General features: G+C 44.3%; 1 protein-coding gene across 3 annotated transcripts in view; it reads left to right on the top strand.

Annotated features, from left to right (window-relative positions):
- LOC124784187 (protein yippee-like 2) overlaps nt 1-25,892 on the top strand; it is a 627,503-nt gene that overhangs the window by 170,747 nt on the left and 430,864 nt on the right. The window lies entirely within an intron of this gene.

The following is a 25,892-nucleotide window of genomic DNA, read 5'->3' as shown; positions in this document are numbered from 1 at the left end:
GAACAGGAATATGATGAGGCCTAACATGAAGTGCTAGAATTTACCTTAAGTACTATGGCCACGGTAAGCTATGGACTTATCTAAACTCAGTTTTGACATTGTATCTCTGTTTACTATGATTCCGGTCAATGAAGTTATGGTTTACATAACGGAAGTTCTTCCTGAAGATTTGACCGCTCTCTTTAGACACTGTCTCACATTTAGCCAGTTTCAGTGGGATGAGGAGTTTTATGAGCAAGTGGATGGTGTTGCCATGGGTAACCCGTTGAGCACTGCGATTGTCAATTTTTACATGGAGAAATTTGAACAATTAGCGTTGAATAAAGCAAATAACAAACCATGTTGTTGGTATCGTTATGTAGACGACACATTCGTGGTTTGTACACACGGTAAAAAAGCCTTAGACGAATTTTTTGATTATCTTAATAGCATAAACGCTAAAATTCAGTTTACCATTGAAGTGGAAAAAGACCAGGCTATTTCGTTTCTCGATGTGTTAATCATGAGACAGACCGATGGCAGTCTAAAACATAAAGTATTTCGGAAGAGCACACATACTGATACTTACATAAGAACTCCAATCATCACCCACAACAAAAAAGAGGTGTAATCAAAAGTTTAGTGGACAGGGCAAAACGGATTTGTATGCCGGAACATCTGGATACGGAACTGAATTCGGTGTCTTTACCTTTCATTAGTAAGGTTACAGATCGAATCGGCAAAATTTTGCAGAAAAATAAAGTGAAACCGGTATTAAAACCTACCAGAAAAATAGGACAAGTACTTCGTTCTGTTGAAGGCCACCATTATCATCTAGCGGTGTTTATAAGATTCCGTGTACTTGTGGCAAGGTCTATATTGGTACTACGAAAAGAAGTGTGAATACAAGGGTAAAGGAGAATAAAAGTCTTTGCCGACTGGGAAAAATAGATAAATCGGCCGTTGCGGAACATGCACTTCAGTCAGGTGACCATGTTGCTAAGTTTTCTGAAACTATAGTTTTAAGTGCTACCACGAACTATTATCCACGACTGTATAGGGAGGCTATTGAAATTTATAAACATGAAGATAATTTTAATAGAAAAGACGAGGCCTTGAAATTAAGCGAGATATGGACAGGGGCGTTACAGAATCGATAAGTGATGTTTATCTATGACGGACTATTATCGATAGTTACATTTTAGCCGGCCGGAGTGGCCGTGCGGTTAAAGGCGCTGCAGTCTGGAGCCGAGCGACCGCTACGGTCGCAGGTTCGAATCCTGCCTCGGGCATGGATGTGTGTGACGTCCTTAGGTTAGTTAGGTTTAATTAGTTCTAAGTTCTAGGCGACTGATGACCTCAGAAGTTAAGTCGCATAGTGCTCAGAACCAACCAGTTACATTTTATCTTTGACTAGTTTTCTCTCTGCTACTATGTGCAAGCTAGACCATGCCCACTTTCCTCGGTATTTAGGCCGCTCTCCGACGCCCGACTCGTCGGTCGGCAGGACAGCAGGACCAGCCATACCTCTGAAGATGTCCAACGTAGTATTGGACGAAACGTTAGGAATAGAAGAATTCCATGGACCACGGCCATATAACCCGGAAGAATTATCGACAACAGTACCATCCGGTCGTGAAAGCCTTCATTGTATGTTTATCTAAACTCAATGTTTCTCGCTAAATCTCTCCTCCTCTCTCCCTCTCTCTCTCTCCTCCTCTCTCCCCTCATCTCTCTTCCCCCCACCCCCTTCTCTCCCTCCCTCAGCCTCCCTTCTCCCCATCTTTCCCTCTCACACACCTCTCTCTCTCTCTCTCTCTCTCTCTTCTCTCTTCTCCTTCTCCTCCTCCTCCTCCTACCTCTACCCATCTCCATCTCTGCACGATAATCTGGTTCGTCACGAGCCACCCCGGTGTGGAGCAGAAGGTTGGGTGATATGGCCAAGGGTTGGGAAGCCGTGGCAGCTGTTTGTTCGGAAGTCAAACAGAGCACGACGTGGAACGCGGAGGCACGCATGGCGTGGGCGGATGCAGGCGCTGGCTCTGGCGCCGCTGTTGACAGAGGGCCAGCCGCCGCCAGCACTGCCTTTGCCTGCCGGCCCGCCCCCAATATTTGAGCTCGGGGGATCGATGGACGCGGATGCCATTACTGCTCTAGTTCTGTGCTCAACACAATGCTGCGCTTCATTGTGTGACGTGATACGAGTTGGGGCATTGCTGTTTGGGCTGCATACAACAGCGGCGCTCGATTGAAAGCGGTGCTGTAGTGAGACACTCCTTACACGAACACCATCAAAGTTTCATTTTGATCGGTTCACTGGTGTCCTGAAGTGCTAGCCAATCGACTACTTTGTACGTGTAATGTGTGTTTCTGATTAAGACCAGAGATATTCGTTGTCAAAAAGTGGAGAGGTGCCAGAACCATAGCATCCGTCGGCACACCGAAGCTATTGCCACTGTTGGTGCTTTAAGCTGAAGTTTTCTTTGAAGAGCCACTTAGTGTTGTGAAAATAACACACACTCCGCCTCCGTTTGCAGTAGCATTCACCTGGGTCAGTTGATGTGATTATTATTTTCCAGACATTTATATTCATCCAATTTTTTTGGGGGGGGGGGTGGGGGGAGCGGCGGGCACAGTGGATACACCGGTGGGTGGGGGGAGCGGCGGGCACAGTGGATACACCGGTTCCCGTCAGATCACCGAAGTTAAACGCTGTCGGGCGTGGACAGCACTTGGATGGGTAATCATCCGGGTCGCCATGCGTTGTTGCCAATTTTCGGGGTGCACTCAGCCTCGTGATGCCAATTGAGGAACTACTTGACCGAATAGTAGCGGCTCCAGTCAAAGAAAGCCATCCAACGACCGGGAGAGCGGTATGCTGACCACACGCCCCTACTATCAGCATCCTCAGCTCAGGGTGACACTGCGGTCGGATGGTCCCGATGGGCCACTTGTGGCCTGATGGAGTGCTTTTCTCTTTGGGGGGGGGGGGGGGGAGGGGGAGCGGGCAGCAGTCAAACTGTCACCTTGGGTCATTTCATTATAAAATAATGCAATTGTAGTATTTAAACTTTGGTAAGGTAAAATGGTGGTGTTTGTGGCCAGATGGTGTCGATGTCATGTACGTTTACGTAATTATGAGCATGAGGGTGAGCGCATGTCAACTGCGAGTAGGAATTGGTTATATTGGAAATATGATACATTGAAAATGATTTAGGATGTTTATGTACGAAGGAACTGATTGATGGGGTGTACACTACCTAATCGGAAGTATACAGACACCCCTGTGTAATATGGAATCGACCTGTAGATGTCACGAGAGGTGGATTCACCAGTATACAAGACGACGGGGAGTGTTGTTGTCAGTAGAGAAGCAGTAACAGTCGAAGAAGATTTCAGTGACTTCGAATGTGAACTAGTCATAATGATGTCACCCGAGTAACAAATTCGTCCGAAACATTTCAATCGTTTTACAGCTGGTCAGGTCGACTATTTCTGATGTGATTGTGAAGTGGAAACGATTAGGAACAGCCACAGCTAAAGCAATTCCAGGCAGACCTCACGTACTAACGGCGAAGGAACCGTCGAACATTGCATATGATGGCTGTAAAACATCAGCTGAACTCAGCGAAAAGACTGATAATGAGTTCCATAGCGCTGCCATCAATTCGGCTAGCAGTCACTGTGCGTGGGGAGTTAAGCACATGTGTAGCCAAAGATAAACGAAGCTTGACGTGGTGTGAAGACCAACGACAGGGAACGAGTCATGTAGGCTGATGAATGACGCTATACCAAGTGGCCTCCGATGGAAGGGTTTGGGCATGGCGAATGTTTGGAGAGTGTTACCTACCATCACATGTGTGATGCCAAATATAAGTAAGGAGGGGTTTGTGTTAAGGTAAGGGTGCAGTTTTCGTGGTTAGGGCGTAATCCCCTTATTGCACTTCCGAAAACGCTTAATGTGGAAGGATATGAACACATTGAACTGCACTGTGTACTACAGTAGAGGAACAGTCTGGAGACGATGATGGTATCAGAATGACAGTACACCCTGTCACAAAGCAGCATTTGTGAGACAATGCTTTGTGGACAATAACATTCCTGAAATGGACTGGCCTGCCGTGAGTCTCAACTTAAGCCCAGTAGAACACCTCTGGAATGAGTTAGAACGTAGACTTTGCCCGACACCCCAAGCATGTAATGCCACTACCTCCTCTGGTTTCGACGCTTGAGGAACAATCTGCTGCCTTTCCCCCCACAGACATCAAACACGTCATTGAAATTGTTCTCATCAGAGTTAAAGTAACCGTAAAGGCGAATAGTGGACAGACCCCGTATTAATGTCCACTAATACGCATCCATATACTTCTGACCAGGTACTGTTGGAGTTAGATGAATGGCTTCATTTGTGATGTGATGCAATTCGATACGTAGGGTGGGCTGTGGCTGAAGGAAAGATACATTTCTAGGATGACGTCATGCTCTGAGAGAGGACGACGAATGAAATTAAGTTGATAAAGGACGTGGACAGTTAGGAGCCCTAGAGAACGTAGGTAATGCGGGCTTGGTTGGTGGAGGCGGGGCAGGAGGCCGGGCTTTTCAAGATGGCCGAGACTGTAGGGCCCTAGGACTCAGGTTTATACGAGATGTAGGCAAGGCGAAAATGTTACAGATGTTGGAGGAGGCGTGGGAATTTAGCACGTTTGTGTAGAAAACAATGGGGAGAACTTAGATGGACGTAGGAAGAGTGGCGGATTACATTATTGTCCGGCCCATACTTAGAAGCCGGCCGGTGTGGCCGAGCGGTTGTAGGCGCTTCAGTCCGGAACCGCGCGACCGCTACGGTCGCAGGTTCGAATCCTGCCTCGGGCATGGATGTGTGTGATGTCCTTAGGCTAGTTTCAGTAGTTCTAAGTTCTACAGGACTGATGACCTCAGCAGTTGTCCCATAGTGCTCAGAGCCATTTGAAAGCCATACTTAGATTTCGTCATGACCAGGCTACTGACATAACGTCACAATTTTGAAAACTGTTGAAATGATACTCCGCTGTGGTGGGAGGAGTGGGGTTCTACTGTTGTATTTTGCACCATACAATATCAGACACGACCGACAGGCATCGATGAATGAGGGCGTAAGTATTTCTGTTCTCCCCATGCTGGACGTGAGTTACGCAGTGGTATCGCTGACACCTCTCGCATCTCAGGCTGTCAGTGCAAACCATCAGGCTCTGGTAGTGTATGGGGCAACAGAGATTGCCAGGTCAATACTGTTTCCACCGCAAGAAACCATTCGAATAAGGTTTCCCACTCTGTCCAGCTCAGGAGACCAATCATTTCAAAAGTTTTTAAAATTGTGACGTGATGCCTTGTATGGGCAGCTCAGTGCAGCAGTCGACCTTGAGTAAGGCCACTAAAATTGTGGCCAGAACGTCGCTGACGTGTGCTTTTTACAGCATGACGAGGCTCCACGAGCAGAAACTGATTCTGCACAGAAAAAGGCTACGTCGTTACAATGTAGGTGCTTTGTTTGCATCCTTCGTGTTTTCATTTGTTTGTAAAATATTCTTTAAGAAGTCCCCCCATAGCTTTTATAAAAGGCATTTTCAAGAATAACCATCACAGGCTTACAAACTTCAGTGTTGCAAATGAATGGTACTCTGCGACGTCACCATCAAGCTCAACGATACTTCAGACATCAAGGTGTCGTCGACACGTGCGGGAAAAAAAAAGGCCAGAGCTCGGAAGTTCATGTTTGGTGTAAGGTGGGATAATGATGTCACGCTGGCACCAAATTTCACCACAATTCTGCGCAACGCCACTGTGGGCCGTCACGAGATGGGAAGGTCATCACACCCTCTCTTACCCACATTTCATCTTGTGTCTTGATGCCCTTGCGATGGAGGTCAGAACAGTGACACGTACCATTAAGATCACGCGGTTTTATTGTTGGTGGCTGAGGAAAATATTTCAGATACGCCGCTGCTCAGAAACGATAGGAAAAGGCGTCAGGGGATGGCATAAAGGGCGTCAGTGAAACCACCACATCCCTTGGGTCGTCGATGCCCACATATTTTGCGATGAAAAAAGACAGTTCGCAGTGCCATCAACAAGAAGACTTTTTTATCTGCAGCCTTAGACACTCCCTGGACGATTCAAACATTCACAGAGGAAATTGTGGGGCTGCAACCCATTGAACGTGATAGCATTCTTGATCGGTGAAACTGGGGTGGGAAGTTTCAGGAGGTGTCCCCAAATCGAAGGACTGGATTCCCCACGTGGTTGCTACAGCGTTCAACAGGGTTAAGATCAATGACAAATACTGTTTACACAGTTACCAGGGTTTTAATTAATTACCGTCAAATAGATAACAGGGTGCAAAGCTTAAACTACACTACTGGCCATTCAGATTGCTACACCGCGAAGATGCCGTGCTGCAGATGCAAAATTTAACCGACAGGGAGAAGATGATGTGATATGCAAATCATTTACTTTACAGAGCATTAACACAAGGTTGGCGCCGGTGGCGACACCTACAACGTGCTGCCATGAGGAAAGTTTCCAACCGATTCCTCATACACAAGCTGCAGTTGACCGGCGTTGCCTAGTGAAACGTTGTTGTGATGCCTCGTGTGAAGAAGAGAAATGCGTACCATCTCGTTTCCGACTTTGATAAAGGTCGGATTGTAGCCTATCACGACTGCAGTTTATCGTATCGCGACATTGCTGCTCGCGTTGGTCGAGATCCAATGACTGTTAGCAGAATATGGAAACGGTGGGTTCAGGAGGGTAATACGGAACGCCGCGCTGGATCCCAACGGCCTCGTATCACTAGCAGTCGAGATGACAGGCATCTTATCCGCTTGGCTGTAACGGATCGTGCAGCCACGTCTCGATCCCTGAGTCAACAGATGAGAACATTTGCAAGACAACAACCATCTGCACGAACAGTTCGACGACGTTCGAAGCAGCATGGACTATCAGCTCGGAGACCATGGCTGCGGTTACCTTTGACGCTGCATCACGGACAGGAGCGCCTGCGGTGGTGTACTCAACGACGAACCTGGGTGCACAAATGGCAAAACTCCATTTTTTCGGATGAATCCAGGTTCTGTTTACAGCATCATGATGGTCGCATCCGTGTTTGGTGACATCGCGGCGAACCCACATTGGAAGCATGTATTCGTCGTCGCCATACTGGCGTATCACCTGGCGTGATAGTATGGGGTGCCATTGGTTACACGTCTCGGTCACCTCTTGTTCGCATTGACGGTACTTTGAACAGTGGACCTTACATTTCATATGTGTTACGACCCGTGGCTCTACCCTTCATTCGATTCCTGCGAAACCCTAAATTTCAGTATGTTGCAGGTCCTGTACGGGCCTTTCTGGATACAGAAAATGTTCGACTGCTGCTCTGGCCAGCACAATCTCGAAATCTCTCACCAATTGAAAACGTCTGGTCAGTGGTGGCAGAGCAGCTGGCTCGTCACAATACGCCAGCCACTACTCTTGATGAACTGTGGTATCGTGTTGAAGCTGCATGAGCAGCTGTACCTGTACACTCCATCCAAGCTCTGTTTGACTCAATGCCCGGGCGTATCAAGGCTGTTATTACGACCAGGGTTGGTTGTTCTGGGTACTGATTTCTCAGTATCTATGCACCCAAACTGCGTGAAAATGTAATCACATGTCACTTCTAGTATAGTATATTTGTCTTCTTCTTGGTGTACCAATTTTAGTGGCCAGTGGTGTAATAAACAACGCAGACTGAATAGCCAGCTGCAGGTGTAAGTTCACAGAGAAATTAGCTCAATGTCTCGGACACAACTGTTATTAATTACCAAAAAACCTCTCATTACATTGAAACTAACAACAGTTCTTTTACAGAAAACGATAATGTTTAAAGTGACGCAGGTAAGACAACGTCCTCGAATAAATAGTTTTGCAGAGCGAGGTGACGCAGTGGTTAGCATAATGGACTCGCATTCTGGAGGACGACGGTTCAAACCCTCTTCCGGTTATCCTGATTTTGGTTTTCTGTGATTCCCCTAAATCGCTTCAGACAAATGCCGGGATGGTTCCTTTGAAAGAGTGCGGCCGACTTCCTTCCTCATCCTTCCCTAATCTGATAGGACCGATGACCTTGCTATGTGGTGTCGCACGGCTCCGTCCCTCTGGAGTGTTTCGTGACAGCAGTTGTTGCTCTTGCACACGGTGTGGAACCACTAGGAACCGTTCAAAACCATTCGACGAAATTTGAATGAACATGGTCCAAAGCAGCAAAGGGTGTTCATGCATTTTCAGCCCGTCTGTTTTTCGCGCCCGCCTGTGGCGTGGTGATCTTTCGGCGGGGATGGCCGGAGGGGGGGGGGGGGGGGTGAGACCTTCACATGGAGTTTCCAAAATGTATTTAAATGCGTTGCGGGATATAGCTTCAATACATACATTTGTATGGTAGACTTCAAAATGTTTATATACATATTTATGTACAGGGCTATTACAAATGATTGAAGCGATTTCATAAATTCACTGTAGCTCCATTCATTGGCATATGGTCACGACACACTACAGATACGTAGAAAAACTCATAAAGTTTTGTTCGGCTGAAGCCGCAATTCAGGTTTCTGCCGTCAGAGCGCTCGAGAGCGCAGTGAGACAAAATGGCGACAGGAGCCGAGAAAGCGTATGTCGTGCTTGAAATGCACTCACATCAGTCAGTCATAACAGTGCATCGACACTTCAGGACGAAGTTCAACAAAGATCCACCTACTACTAACTCCATTCGGCGATGGTATGCGCAGTTTAAAGCTTCTGGATGCCTCTGTAAGGGAAAATCAACGGGTCGGCCTGCAGTGAGCGAAGAAACGGTTGAACGCGTGCGGGCAAGATACACGCGTAGCCCGCGGAAAATTGGCTCATGCCACAACTGGAGACAGACAGCGCCGACTTCATCTTTCAACAGGATGGTGCTCCACCGCACTTCCATCATGATGTTCGGCATTTCTTAAACAGGAGATTGGAAAACCGATGGATCGGTCGTGGTGGAGATCGTGATCAGCAATTCATGTCATGGCCTCCACGCTCTCCCGACTTAACCCCATGCGATTTCTTTCTGTGAGGTTATGTGGAAGATTCAGTGTTTAAACCTCCTCTACCAAGAAACGTGCCAGAACTGCGAGCTCGCATCAACGATGCTTTCGAACTCATTGCTGGGGACATGCTGCGCCGAGTGTGGGAGGAACTTGATTATCGGCTTGATGTCTGCCGAATCACTAAAGGGGCACATATCGAACATTTGTGAAAGCCTAAAAAAACTTTTTGAGTTTTTGTATGTGTGTGCAAAGCATTTTGAAAATATCTCAAACAATAAAGTTATTTTAGAGCTGTGAAATCGCTTCAGTCATTTGTAATAACCCTGTATATAAATGTGGCACAATATAGTTTGCGATGGTTATACATTAAAATACCATTCGTATATATTGCGCAACAGAGATTTCACGTCTCGTAGCGTCTGCAGCTCGTGCTCTAGTGGCTAGTGTTGCTACATGTGGACCACGGGGTCCCAGGATCGAGCCCCGGCCTGGTTGGGGCTTTTCTCTTCACGGGGCTGGTGTTTGTGTTGTCCTCATCATTTCTTTATCATCATAATCACCATCATCACCATTCGCGACAGTGGCTAGATTGGATTGTGTGCAAATTTGACTGTGTAAAAATTGGGTCTTCGTTCGGGCACTGATGACCGCCCAGTTCAGCGGTCCACAAACCAAACATCATCACGTCGGGTAGCATTCTTAACTTGATAAGGACAACAGTGAAATGAACACTGGATGTGAGGAACCATTCGCACCCATTTCAGCGACATCTGGTGTCGAAATAATTGCAAACTTCAATAACTTTACTAACGTAGACAGCGTCGGCATCTTGTTCCCATACAGGATTACGACATTTTGTGTTAATACCGTTCTGACAATAGTAGCAGCTAGACCACGAGTTTTTAACCTCCGCCACATAACACACTGCGGTTTTTCGGAATACACAAGGAGATGTATGCTTTCCTACTGGTATATGGGATGTATTATGCTCTGGATGCCGCGATCACGTTTTGTTTTGTCTTCAGTAGCTCTCAGATGTGTCCTAATTTTCTACATCTCCGCCTCTCTCTCGCCCCATCTCCGCCTCTCTCTTGCCCCAGTTCCCACCCTCTTTTCATTACGGGTTGCCTTATTTCCGAAATTGTGATCACAGTAAATGCGTATGCAGTAGAAAAGGACTCCAGTAGTGAAACATTCAACGGGGCATTCATGGTGAACAGTTTCACTATTAAGGTATGAGTCTTCATTTCTTGGCGTAACACTGAACATGTCTCCTAACCCGATGCGGAATTTGATGACTATTTTGCCGAAGACTGATTAGAACGATCTACATTTTTCAGTCATGTTTCCTGTCGTCTCCAATTTTTCCAGATATCCTCTAACGCAGTTTTTCATTCAAAATAAATAGCAGCTGGAGAAAACGCGACTGGCATTAAAGTGTGAATGGAGAGGCTTAAACTTCATCTTTCGATTCGTTTTTTATTTTTCTGCTCTAGTATTCGTTTTTTATTTTTCTCCTGTACCGCACCAAGGTCATATACACTTAGCATAAGCGTTTCCTCCTATAAAGCATATATTTGCCCTCATTTTATTTGCAGTGCTTTAGAGCAGTATGAAACAAGGCGCATTTCCTTCCAAGTAGCATCGCTCGTCTGCCGATACCATGAAATTAATGAGACATAGGCAATCCATTGCCGACAAAGTGCTCCATAAACGGTTGTAGCTGTATTGGCAAGTGCTGAGTAATGGGTTGCAGTAGATTATTGCGGCAGTAAATATAAATTCTATTTCAGTTTCTGAACTGGAGGAGAGAGTGCACCAGAGATGTGATTCTGAATGCGCGGTTAGTTTAGCGTGGTTGTTCAGAGGCTCGCCACATTTCAGATTCCAATTATATTCTTAATGTCCACAGCTGTGCTACTCACTGTGTTTTATTATAGGCAGACAGGTCACTGGCAATGGGAGTGGCGCTATGTTCATTCCAGTTCATACAGAAATCAGCTGCGCGAGATTAGCCGAGCGGTCTTGGGCGCAGCAGTCATGGACTGTGCGGCTGGTCCCGGCGGAGGTTCGAGTCCTCCCTCGGGCATGGGTGTGTGTGTTTGTCCTTAGGATAATTTAGGTTAAGTAGTGTGTAAGCTTAGGGACTGATGACCTTAGCAGTTAAGTCCCATAAGATTTCACATACATTTGAACAGAAATCTTAAATACTGACCATTCGATTTTTCGTTATGCAGTGCCCTGTAACGTAAGGTAATTCACGTATTTGGCAGGCATCATGTCCGTTCTTAGCATAGCCTCGCTGCCAATGCACACCCAAAAATAGTTGTTTACAAAATGCTGAGAGTGTGTGATGCCGTCGTCGTTCATACATTTAAGTCCTGAGTAGATTTACATTCTTGTTCCTCAGTCTTGCCGTAGGTTTTGTGCTTCCCGTGTATTAATTCAGACAGTGAGGCAAGTACGAGGGTGGTTTGAAAAATTCTCGGAACGGAATAGAAAGAAAGTGCTTACATCACTGAAACTTGAATGGTTCTCTCTTCCACGGCATTAGCGTTTCCTTTCCTCACCCTTATCGAACTGAAGTGTTACCTATCTCATTTGGACTCTATATCCAATAGTGGTTAACACTAGATTACTAAACACTCGTAAAATTTACGAATGCAATGGGGTATAAAATACACTCCTGGAAATGGAAAAAAGAACACATTGACACCGGTATGTCAGACCCACCATACTTGCTCCGGACACTGCGAGAGGGCTGTTCAAGCAATGATCACACGCACGGCACAGCGGACACACCAGGAACCGCGGTGTTGGCCGTCGAATGGCGCTAGCTGCGCAGCATTTGTGCACCGCCGCCGTCAGTGTCAGCCAGTTTGCCGTGGCATACGGAGCTCCATCGCAGTCTTTAACACTGGTAGCATGCCGCGACAGCGTGGACGTGAACCGTATGTGCAGTTGACGGACTTTGAGCGAGGGCGTATAGTGGGCATGCGGGAGGCCGGGTGGACGTACCGCCGAATTGCTCAACACGTGGGGCGTGAGGTCTCCACAGTACATCGATGTTGTCGCCAGTGGTCGGCGGAAGGTCCACGTGCCCGTTGACCAGGGACCGGACCGCAGCGACGCACGGATGCGCGCCAAGACCGTAGGATCCTACGCAGTGCCGTAGGGGACCGCACCGCCACTTCCCAGCAAATTAGGGACACTGTTGCTCCTGGGGTATCGGCGAGGACCATTCGCAACCGTCTCCATGAAGCTGGGCTACGGTCCCGCACACCGTTAGGCCGTCTTCCGCTCACACCCCAACATCGTGCAGCCCGCCTCCAGTGGTGTCGCGACAGGCGTGAATGGAGGGACGAATGGAGACGTGTCGTCTTCAGCGATGAGAGTCGCTTCTGCCTTGGTGCCAATGATGGTCGTATGCGTGTTTGGCGCCGTGCAGGTGAGCGCCACAGTCAGGACTGCATACGACCGAGGCACACAGGGCCAACACCCGGCATCATGGTGTGGGGAGCGATCTCCTACACTGGCCGTACACCACTGGTGATCGTCGAGGGGACACTGAATAGTGCACGGTACATCCAAACCGTCATCGAACCCATCGTTCTACCATTCCTAGACCGGCAAGGGAACTTGCTGTTCCAACAGGACAATGCACGTCCGCATGTATCCCGTGCCACTCAACGTGCTCTATAAGGTGTAAGTCAATTACCCTGGCCAGCAAGATCTCCGGATCTGTCCCCCATTGAGCATGTTTGGGACTGGATGAAGCGTCATCTCACGCGGTCTGCACGTCCAGCACGAACGCTGGTCCAACTGAGGCGCCAGGTGGAAATGGCATGGCAAGCCGTTCCACAGGACTACATCCAGCATCTCTACGATCGTCTCCATGGGAGAATAGCAGCCTGCTTTGCTGCGAAAGGTGAATATACACTGTATTAATGCCGACATTGTGCATACTCTGTTGCCTGTGTCTATGTGCCTGTGGTTCTGTCAGTGTGATCATGTGATGTATCTGACCCCAGGAATGTGTCAATAAAGTTTCCCCTTCCTGGGACAATGAATTCACGGTGTTCTTATTTCAATTTCCAGGAGTGTAGGACATGTTGTACTTTTTGGTATGTAACATACCCGTGGAGATCTAATAAATTTAATTAGCTAATGCATAACCTGTATATTATGAATTTCTTTGACTAAATCTGTAGTAGCAAATTTACGATGATACAGGGGGAGTGTAACGTTTCTCCTCCCCTTTAGTGTTCTAGGGTTAATACGAGGGCCACTCCAAAAGAAATGCACACTATTTTTTTTAATCCATCCTTTATTTTACATGTTTGAAAGTTTTACAGTGTGTAGATACATCCTTTACGAACAATACTTTCATTTCTCCACATAATTTCCATCATTCTCAACTGCCTTACGCCGTATTGGAACCAGCGTCTATATACCCGCACGGTAAAGTTATGGACCAACCTGTTGGGGCCACTGTTTGACAGCGTGCACAAGAGAGTCATCATCTTCAAACCTTGTTCCACGAAGAGAGTCTTTCAGTTTCTCAAAGAAACGATAGTCACATGGAGCCAGGTCAGGACTGTAAGGCGGGTGTTTCAGTGTTGTCCATCCGAGTTTTGTGATCGCTTCCGTGGTTTTTTGACTGACATGTGGCCGTGCATTGTCGTGCAACAACAAAATATCATGCTTTTGCCGATGTGGTCGAACACGACTCAGTCGAGCTTGAAGTTTCTTCAGTGTCGTCACATATGCATCAGAATTTATGGTGGTTCCACTTGGTATGAAGTCCACAAGCAAGAGTCCTTCGGAATCGAAAAACACCGTAGCCGTAACTTTGCCAGCAGGAAGTGTGGTTTTGAATTTTTTTTTCCTTGGGTGAATTTGCATCATGCCACTCCATTGGTTGCCTCTTCGTCTCTGGTGAAAAATGATGGAACCATGTTTCATCACCTGTCACAATTCTTCCAAGAAATTCATCTCCACGATTCTCGTACTGTTCCGAAAGTTCGCTGCATACTTTTTTCTTGTTTCTTTGTGAGCCACTGTCAACATCCTGGGAACCTACCTGGCACAAACCCTTTTTAACGCCAACACTTTCAGTATTCTGCAAACACTTCCTTTCCCTATCCCCACGTAGCGTGACAATTCGTTCACTGTGATGCGTCTGTCAGCAGTCACCAGTTCGTTAACTCTCTGCACATTGTCTGGAGTGTGTGCTGTACGAGGCCTGCCGCCGCGAGGACAATCATCAATATTGCCGTGCCCGCCTTCATCACGTAACCTGCTTGCCCACCGACTAACTGTACTGCGATCGATAGCAGCATCTCCATACACCTTTTTCAACCTCTTATGTATGTTTCCCACTGTCTCGTTTTCACAGCACAGGAATTCTGTGGCAGCACGTTGCTTCTGATGAAAGTAAAGTGTAGCAGCCATCTTGAAGACATGCTGTGACGGCGCCACTCACGGGAACAGGTTAAACTAAGTTTGAAAACAAGCGGTAGGGATGTATCCACACTGTAAAACTTTCACACATGCAGAATGAAAACTGTATTTTTACAAAAATAGTGTGCATTTATTTTGGAGTCACCCTCGTATCTTTACCGGTTCGACGCCTCCGCCCTTGTTGTGAGTCATATCTTCGTTTCCTTTACCGATAAATTTAATTGCCATACCTTCGTCGTGGTTTTGTAACTCCAACTTAGCGATAAGACTCAGTGGATGGCGGCAATTGCATGAAGGAAAACTACTCTAAAAAGTTACTCGTCCTAATGGCAGGCCAAGTAATTTTTACGTTATTGCAGTGCCCCCGTTGTGAAGAGAACGATGCAACGTTCCATCGGACGTGCATGCATACATGCCTGAAGGAACATGGCATCGTTGTTCTTTACAACATAGGCACTGTAATGTCGCATTTATCCGCCAGTGACAGGCAGAGACTTTCAATTAAAATGGCCTCTCTTGTACGGGAATTACATAATGTCTGTACGAGTACAGGTTGTGATGCAGGAAAGACGACGTACGGGAGTTTGGGTATGGCCGTTAGTCGTGTACGTATAGCCAGTTCGGGAAACAGCTGTGTGATAGTCTTCACGGTTAGAAAATCTTTTCCCCCCCATGTTCTTTCAGCTTGCTGAAAAGAAGGAAACCATGTGATGCAAGCTCTTCATTCCCGATCAGCATCACCCACATCTCTGCGACCTCGGTCAAATTGTTGAAACCGTTTCACTACAGCTGGATGCGACACTGCGTTTGGTCTGTATACCACCGGAGTTTCACGATGAATCTGTGTGCAATTTACACGATTAGCCCACGAGAAATCGTATTGTCCAGCGTACTTCAGATTCTGAGTAAGTTTTCAGTTTGCTGCGCCGTTTCATCCTGTGATGCACCTTTTATTCCTACCGCAGCAGAACAGTGTGTGTAGCATCTCGTGTACTCTTTTCTGAAAATCCGCCAGTCCTGTTCCACGGCTGTGTTAGCGTGCGACGACGTGTGTATTTTCTGAAGAGCCCTCGAACCTATCAAGCAGACAGTCACTACGTTTACAAACGACACACCTTCCAGAAGACTAAAATCAAATTTCGAAAACCGTCTTTCGCTGTTGTGTTTACATGCTAAGGTCTGAAGCTGATGTGCTAGCCCAGTCGAATAGGGCGTGTGGAAAACAGCTCTTCCAGTTTCTGATTTAGTCATCACGATCGCTAACTCTCTTCAGTTAACCATTAGAGGTAGACAGCTTAATGCTCATTGTAATATTTGTTCTTCTCCTTCACTGTACAAAACGTCACTCCGCCCATTTCAGCTGAAAATTTTTAAAAACAAGAAGTTATCTCAAAGCCCAAGCACGTTGCAGAAACCGTTGCGCGTGTCATGGAACGAAAATCAATCTTGGAAGTGGTAAACCGGCAGCTAGAACTGGATTTTCAGAATCAGTTTTGGAGTGTGTACAACACCAACCCGAAGTCACATTGGGAAATCGGTTCACGAAATCCTGTTTTGGGAGCTCCATGCAAACATAGTGAGTTCCGCTTGCACCAGCCACCACTGAGTAGGTAGCGGGAAACACGTAAAATGGAGATGGTGGATCTTACGCTACACGACATGAATACCCGGCCCATCGATTGGATCCGGAATTCGTGTCCCGTCATTGAAGCTTAAACTACGCTGATACCCAAATAGAACGGTCACCTCTTTTCTGGACCGAAGGCTGTGATTGTATATGTGTTACTGTTCAAGATAACTGTGGCTTTGTTCATTGGTGCTGATTTGAGCTCAGGTTATGTGCAGTATTACGTTTGCTCTGTATTATGTTTTCGGCTGTCGACTTAGCACTGATGTTCGTAACCATCTGTAAGGAGTCTGCGGCGGTAACCTGCCGATGTTGTTACGCTACGACACAAAATTGTAGGCTGCAGTGGTAAATCGCCTTAGTGTTCATTCACACGTTCTTAGAGCGCATAACAAAGGGCGGGCTAAACCGAAAGGAAAGGTCCCGTGTGGTTAAACGTTCCACAGAGCTCACGTCAGTAGGTCCATTGCACCCGCAGAGAGTAATAGCTCTCAACCGTTGTTATCGTCTTTTAAATATATAGCATAAAATCTGTGATGCTGTGCGCTCTGTAAATGACAGAAGTATCTGTCGGGGAGTCACTTTCACAATTCGTGTTTTTTTAGTACTATCCACATAGATCATATGTTACAAAGCAAACATTTTCTGTCTGAGTAACTTAATCTCATTTATCTTTCCTTTCCTTAAACGATATGGCTTCGTTATAGAAGGCTGAATTTTATCAAATAATTTAGAACGAAGACCATGTTACGCAGATAGCAAATATTAATCAGTAACGTGTGTTTCCGGACTGTAGTACAAACAAATCACGACTAGTGAAAGAGTTTTCCTGCCGGTCATACCGTATGTCATTTATGCAATGTACACGAGCAGTGGTTCATATTGATGTATATAAAGGATGATAACAGTGGTACTTGTTTGCATAAATTACGCCGTTTCATGTTGTACATAGTCTCTCTCTCGCAACTAATGTAGGCGCATTCTTGCAGTTAAATATCTCACATATGAATGAGACGATAGCATGTATACATGGTGAATATTTTACGGCTCTGACATGTGCTTAAGCACAACTTAATATATTGTTTTCAGTATTTTATTATGGGACTGCCATATGCAGGGCATGATGTAAGTGATATTCTCTATCTACGCATTGGTTTTGCTGTTTCCAGTAACCCATACGATAATTGTTACACGGCGTAAACTGCAACAGTGGTTTTTATAAATAAATATTTTTGCTATCAGAGGCGAACGGGGCCATTTAAAAAATTTACGTGACACTGAACCACAGCTTCGGGAAGTTAATCACATACTTATAGACATGAACTTTAAGTTAGCATGTTACACAGAATATAGTGTGTGGGTATGCAGAAGCACTGAATACACTGTCTTCTGCTAGCTAAGACTAAGTTGGCTGCACTGAGAAAGTGGCTGGTGCCAACAAAGCCCATTCGACATACATCGTTACAGCTTCTACCATCAACCACTGAGTGAACTCTCTTCATAGAGCGAACAGTTTTAGCCAGTAGAGAAGTAAAACTACCATAGGTTATTGTAGACCACCGTAAGCAAGCTTACACTATGGCAGTTTTCCGAGTAGACTGGAGCAGTTAGCGTCGTACGCGCTTTACCTATATGTTAGGTGTGTTGCATACCTACCAGGCGTTACCCCATATCGATCGCTATGTATACGTATGCGACCAGTGTGTTACTAGAGTTCCATTGAAACCGTTTAACAGTCTAGAAATTGAGTGAGGATACAGAAGGGCCGTGTAACCTTAATAACATTTTTGTTCCATATAATTACCCCCTTGTCTCTTACCTAAAAATAAATTGTTTATAGCAAAATTGAAATTTTCAGTGTTCAATTCAGCTTTCAGCAGAAAATAATTGATTTGTGGCATGAAACAGAGGGATGGTATAGCAAAAATAAAAGGAAAAAACTATATGCATGTATTATACAACATTAGAAAACGCAATTTCCTTAAAGACAGAATTTAAAAAAAATTCGAAACAAAGATATAGTAAACATCCCTTCAGTACCTCGCCGAGCTTATAGAAAACTTGGTTTCTGTTATTCCTAAAAACCTTTCGCATTTGTCAATAACAACAGAAAGCTCTTGCCTTCGATCATGATGAACATCCTGGTGAGTACTAAATAATGAGAACAATTGTATAGATTCTCTTTTATGTTTGTGCATGTAAACTGTACTTAGATCAAAGATAATTCCTTTCAAAGCGCAGAGGTCTCGCGACCAACTAATTTTTATTGGTTATAAAATGCAGTTTATACTCTATAAGGATATAAAATACTCAATAGACTAACACTGAATGATGTGTGGTTCTAATTATATACAAAACAAACAACCTAACAAAGAGAACTCATAAGCTTACGTCTCTTTCTCTACTGACGCTACCAATACTGTAGGTAATTACGAATTTACTACGTCATTTATGTTCTGTACCAAAACTACCGAATCGTACTTCTGGTTGAGCGCAACTCTTAGTAAGTGGTTGTGGTTTCACACTTCTTTGAATTAAAGTTTCCACTGAACTTCACTTCATAACTCTGCTGTTCCCTACGCTGAAACATGTTCGATTAAAAACAAAAATAAATTATAGTTGCAAGTCTCTCTTCTCTAAAAGGTAAACAACGTTGAACTAGTTACTGAGGCATAATAACTGCAAATGTTAACATTATCATATATATTTAGTGCAGATGTAAATTCAGCAGATGAGTGCCTGGGCTTTTTTTCCGTAGGAAGTAACCACCGATTAATGCCGTCCGTGAGAACGCCAGAACAGTTGCTACTGGCTGCTTAGACACAGACATTTTGCATAACGAATCTATCTAGTAACCGACTCATGTTAGCGAGAAGTGGCCTCCCAGAACTATAAAGACCTGGTTTGTAGCATGTGGCCGAGGCCGCCTTGTTCATTCGAAGGACTCTAGCGACAGAAAGACATCGCTCCTACACAGGCACGACCAGCCTGCCCGCCTGGGTAACAGAAGCTGCTGACGTACACTAGCACGGGATGAAACTTTCATAGCTGGAATTTGAGCTGAACATGATCTTCAGACTTGGCGCACATGTTGCGGGTTCAAATATTGTACTCCTCTCATCAATGTGAGTGAGGGCACGTGAAACAGTCGACAGAGAAGAAGCATTGTTCCAACGCTTACTGCTCGACTACGGAATTGAATTTCACTTTCTTGTATAATATTTCTATCCAATCGTACATTGTGAGGAAACGATGGTAGACTCAGTAGGTTTTTACAAAAACAACGACAAAATTTTTTCTGGTAGAAATTGGCTAATTGGTTCTCAAAAAACTCGATTCTCTTTACAATTTATGCACTTTTGCATGCGTTCGAGCTAGTTATGGGAACATGATTTTGGATTCATCAGCGTCTGGAGGTGAATGCTGAGGATGAGGTACAAAGTTGTTGTACGCTGGGATCCCGACCGAAATCAGTCATCTACAGACGTCCAAACACTACATTGGAAGTGTTTCCAGATGATTTGAAGCTGCAGTAAAGATGGAGGGTCTACAGACACCATACTAGCCCTTTCGTGACGTGAGGCCCGTATACGTGGCCCGATTGTCGCGTCACACACACCCAGCGCCGTATCTAGGGAATCGCTTGGAAGATCGACACGAGACGGGGCGCATCCTGACAAGAGGGTAATTTCAGTTCTGGATCGTCAACGGTTTCTTGCTATGCGTCATCATAGCAAAGAAAAGAGACACACCAAAGAGTCATTTGCAGTTTCGGAAGAGTCTCGTCAAGGAGCTCGTGGGCGACGTCAGGGCTCAACCAACCCATCGAGGAATAGGCCACACTCTGAGCATGGTGACCTACACATGTGCCTGAGTACTTACCAGGCATCACAAAGTAGCAAAGTACCGAAAGGACTTGTAAAATATGGTTGCCTATCGAAAAATCGATATGCCACAGTTGTAAAGTTTGTTTTAAGCTCATTTTATGAAATTTTGTGGTTTATTGACATAAATTACATTTTTCATCCCTCAAAATGGGCTTTTTATTTTTGTTCCCACGGATGTCCAGTAAGAGATAAAATTGTATTTGATATGTCGTTTTAAAGCTAAAACTTTAAAGAATGAGATACAATTAATTTTAATATGTCTAATTCAACGCTTCACCTCTCAACTAAAAAAAAAAGCAACAAAAAATCAAATTTTTCACTTTTCTTTTTTAACGCCACAGCCAAGTCAAAAAGTGCGCGATATAGAATAATGAAAATAGTATGCCAGTAAAGAGCGTGTTTTAAGTTTCAGTTACAAAAAAAATACACCGATAAGGCAAAAACTGAAGATTTTATAAGCGATGAAAGAAACCTAAGGGATATGGAACCCGCACAGCGCCGCTGAATAGCTCAGCTTTGGGGAAACGCGCTCCGTCCCTAATAATTGTCCCCAGGCACTTTTGGTCCGATATTGTATTTGATGGACCAATTGCTAGCTGCTCTTTCCTGGGGAACCCTTCACATGTGCGCGCTGCACACGTGGCGTGTGTGTGGCTAGCAAGGCAGTTCAGGGTCAGAGCAAGGCACGGCCGGAAGGCGGCGGCACTGGTTCCATTTGCATGCTGCCGCCGCTGCTGCCGTTACTTGTTAGCGTTCGTTACGGCTGCCCAGCTAACAGAGCTGCAGGGGCGTCTCGCCCTGGTAATGAACCTTCCGACTGCCGTATATCCTATGTATTACAAGGGCCCATATATAGACCGGGGGAAAACTCCGTGTTTTCATAATTAAAGCTATATGATGATCACGCGAGGTACTTAATAGAAGATCGGAACGTACACAGTATGTAGAAAAAGGTCGTGGGATATTGTATAAGTTTACGTCGCCAATAAGCAGTGAAGAAAGAAGGAAATAAAAAAAGTTTGGAATGAAGGAGACGAGGAACTGGCGGAAGTAAAGCTGTGGAGACGGGCCGTGATTCGTGCTTGGGTAGCTCAGTCGGCAGAGCACTTGCTCGCGAAAGGCAGCGATCCCGAGTTCGAGTCTCGGTCCGGCATACAGTTTTAATCTGGCAGGAAGTTTCATATCGGCGCACACTCCGCTTCAGAGTGAAAAATTCATTAAGGAGGAAGTATTTCGCGCGGTCAGAATATCCATATGTAAGTTGTACTGATTCTCTTAAGGCTGTGGTTGCTGTAGCCAGACGACCTCGGCAAAGGTCGTCTGATATCGTCGGCCGACTGCCTTCGATCCGATCTCTTTTGTCAGTTTTCGGCAGTGTGAATGCCACGAGGCTTATATGCTTAGAGACCTGCATTGCGGTTTTTGCTTTAAAAATAACGTCGAATGCGTGTAAATGAACTCTTGTTACGAGAAGAACATGGCAGTTACCAACCGTGCTAACAATGAGAATAAAGAGAGAAACGTGGCGTTACATATTCCAGATGATTTATGGTGACATTAAAAAGATATCCAACTTCGGAAAATACATTCAGCGTAAGAGAGACCAGTCGTAACCATCCGTAACTTTTGTACAATTTAAATAATTAAACAACGCACCAGTTTTTTTGCTTGTCTAGAACTTATTCTCATTATTAAGTGCAGATCTTTACATTGGTATTTCATGAGGGGTGTGTGTGTGTGTGTGTGTGTGTGTGTGTGTGTGTGTGTGTGTGCGTGTGCGTGTGTGTGTGTGTGTAGCTCTGCTACTCTTGCCCTGCAGTCTTTTTCTTTTTTGTCGTTAAATATCATGCCTCCTTAATTGTGCAACATTTCATCCACACGCAAACCATCACAAACACTGTTTTATTATGTGGAATGAAAATATATTTTGCTTAAAAAAAACCCCTTCCTTGAAAAGTTATGGCTGCACTAATCTGTTACTAATTCCAATTGTACTAGAGTTATACTCAGCAGAGGTTCTGACACTAAGCCACTTGAAATAATATAATGAGCAGGCTACAGATTTTTTTTTTCAGTGGTTGTCCTCAAAAACCATCTGCATTGTTCAATTTGCGCAATTAGTTAATCTGATAAGTTTCATTTACTTTTGGTTAACATATTTTTTATACTTAAGAAAGAAACGATGTTGCAGATTTGAAACTAAAACTATTTAAAAATTCGAATTGTACTTTACAAATCGTTTCACAATATCGAAAAAGTACATTCCTCATTCCGCAAATTTAATGTTACACTGTGTGAAGTTCATAACATTGTTTTATGTGCGTGTATCAAATGGTTCAAATGGCTCTGAGCACTATGAGACTTAACATCTGAGGTCATCAATCCCCTAGAACTTAGAACTACTTAAGCCTAACTAACCTAAGGACATCACACACATCCATGCCCGAGGCAGGATTCGAACCTGCGACAGTAGCAGTCGCGCAGTTCCGGACTGAAGCGCCTAGAACCGCTCGGCTACCGCGGCCGGCCGTGCGTGTATGTCGGCCGAGTGGTCATAAGAAAACAAACTGATTTGACCGTTTACGAGGTGTGTACGTTTCGGCGTTGATCTGTAGCAGCGAGACGGCGCGCTTACTGGCCTACTGATTTGAAACGATCGGCCGATGCGTTGGCGGAACCTCACCGATGGACTACCACTGAGACTGCAGCCTTGGTCTGTCTGAGTGGAATAGACAACGTAGATCACAAGCGCCAATGTTCGGTATAAAGTGTCTGTGTTATTCTACGTGGGTTAACTATCGCTTTTAGAGGATGTGACTAAAAATCCTCACTTTACTGAGACCCTAAAGAAGCGTCAGTCAGAATAACAGTATTTTCAGCCGTTGTGGGAAGTCTCCCATAAAATAACTCAATTTAAAGTTGAAATTCTAAAGAATAAACAGACGTCTAGTGTACAGGCGTCCATTAAGTTTTCCTGTATTGAAATGTCGCAGCACTGTAAAGCAAATGTAAAGCTTGTAAGCACACTTTTCCGATCTGTTCATCCACACTTTTTAAAATATAAATTTAAATGAAAATAAACTCCGTATATTCTTCAATAAAATTTCGAACGCTGCGCTCCGTTATATCACCTATTCAAATCTCTCTTCAGTGTATAAAGCAAGAAATCAAAATAGTCCTAGCTTGGCGCAGCCAATATTCATCAGTCCATTTAGAATAGAAGGCAACGGCTGACTTCATTACGAAACAATGTTAACTTCCTTTATTTGAAAGCAACTTCTGGCAGCGAAATTTGCCTCGTCGTTTTCTGTCCCCAATTTTCACAGCGTCCATCGCACCCACGCCAGTTTTCAGGGTATTCAGTCACCCAATATGCGATGCTGGGTGACGACTCATCCGTCCTTTGCCAGTCAGTAGAACAAAGTATATGTTAACGCGCTGATTAGTGAAAGGAATTTGTCCGCTTGTTCCCATTTGTCTACACCCAACAGCGGACGCATTTTTTCGTAGAACGTCTTTAGTTTTAAATTACTATTCTAGGGGGAATAAAAGAATCGGATGTAAATGAATAGCAACCAAGTACAGTGGCTCAAGAAGGGAGGAGCGGTTCGTTGCGTTCGGGCCTCTGTATTTTACAGTGAAAGGAGTTTTGGAATCAGGAAACAACTTAAAACCAACAAGGCTGACTAAATGTTCTCAAGCGTCAGCAAATTTTGTATTCGCACTTACAGTCTTAAGTACTTGGCATCTGACGTCTACGGCCCAAAATTACGACAGTTAATTCGGCGTGAAGCCATCACAGCGCCTAACTGTCCACAGTGGTAGGAAAGCGCTTTAAAGTGTCTCTCTCCTACAAAACTCGGGTACAAATTCTGAAATTCACGTATTGTACAGATTTCTATAGTTTCTCTAAGTGTGTCAGAAATTCGTTCTTAGTATGAATTAAATTCAGAATTTAATTTTTTTTATATTGGGCGAAATTTTCGCTCCCCCAAAAGTTTACTACTTGCTAACGGGCAAGCACTCTGCTTTGAGCAGAAGTGGCAACTTAGTGAGAACCGACAATGCCAGTACAGCTCCTATTGGAGTGTTTGTGGCGAGAGAATTGGGGACCCGCTAGTTGTCGTAGACCAGCTAAGGTAAAGAGAGCTATAAATGAAATTTGCTTCGAAAATTTCGCTAAGTACATAATCAATGTCGCTAAGCACATGGTCAATGTCAGTGAATGTTGAACTGCATCGTTAAATATTTACTGCTATGGTGATTGTTGATAAATAGTAATTAGTGATCATTTGTGATTCCCGAAATAATTAATACTTTTGGAACTACGTAAATATTTTTATGTAATATGATAGGTCTTGCCTACATCATCCATCACGCCTGCATTATTTACAAATGAATAAGTGGAACGTAAACATTAAACTGAATCATGCAAATTTCAGGTATGGATAATGCATTGTGCAGAATACAGTGAACTACAAAACCACAATTATTTACATGACCATATTAAGTACATATCATTTATTTGAGTTGTTTTAGTTTTTAGTGTTCGTATACAAATATAAGAATTTACTTTAAAAAATATCACAAAACTACTTTCATCATGGCAGTGTAACAGAGGTAGTGTTGGAGGACATAAGGTGACATGTGTAATTTTACTTATGTCCGAAACAGGCTTATATCTGTTGAAGTTATTTTGTCTTGACGCAGGCACTGGGCTAAGACATTTTTCATTTATTAGTGTGTATGACTTCTGAAGAAGGCTATATTATTATAGCAGAAACCATGGGCAAGGTTTAAAATAAACGTAACTTAGTGCAACTGTGAGCTGGTTTTTCATTCGATACAATGTCAATTTTCACAAAATTGTTCTTAAACCTTACAATGTCAATAAAAAGATAAACAATGATTCCAACAATCGTTGTGTCACTATAACACAAGTAATTGAACTTTTTCTACAATTGTAAATGTTCGTTTCGGCTTCTTTCAACTATCTAACCTACAGCGTAAAGAAGGTACTATTTGCAGATGAGTGCCTCTTCTAACCAGTTTACTGTAGAATGTATCTTGTGCTTGTTGGTGCTCTGTGAAAGACGGTATTCATCTTTTCTGTCATCCTCGTCAGTTTCCTTCTGACTACATCACAAAAAGATATACACTCTGGAAGATATAAACTTACAGCGTAGCATTTGTGTACCAACCTCATACGGATTAGGGACATTACCTGACATTTACTGAGAAATTAAAATTCTATGCAACGGACCAGGACTCTTAACTTGAGTTTCTTGGTCGGCGTAACACCAGCTAAGCTATCCGAATACACTTCGTGGACCGACACAGCAGCTACAATTTACCCTCTTAAAATTCCCTACCTCCCACTCTTCAGATGTTCTTCCATGAGCTAGCACCAATCGATCATAGGGTGTAGTAAATAGTTAATATTAACCACGACCTTGCAGATGCTTCTGTAGTGACATTGAGTAGTTTCATTATCTGCTGGTTATACGTTGCATTCAGAATTTTTCCAAAACTATGTGCATATAAATTATTTTATTTACTCTGGAATTATCTCTGGAACACAGTTCGATTGTCACCTCATTTTCCATGTTTTTATTTGTGTTGTCGTTGCCCCACATTAAACAGTTCACATTGACACCTAGAGTACAGTTCCTCCAGAGAAGCTCCGTATATTTTAAATATTTGGACATCCATCTTAATCGAATGTGACATTATCACACTGAAATATAAGGCGACCAATGTTTTTTTTTCTCTTTATCTCAAGTAAAGAAAATATTAGCGATCAGAGACTGTTTTCAGTTCCATAAAAATACTCATTGACATAAA

The sequence above is a fragment of the Schistocerca piceifrons genome, chromosome 1 (assembly GCF_021461385.2).
Source record: "Schistocerca piceifrons isolate TAMUIC-IGC-003096 chromosome 1, iqSchPice1.1, whole genome shotgun sequence".
NCBI classification, from domain to species: Eukaryota; Metazoa; Arthropoda; class Insecta; order Orthoptera; family Acrididae; genus Schistocerca; species Schistocerca piceifrons.
This window is presented reverse-complemented; position numbering and strand designations above follow the sequence as displayed.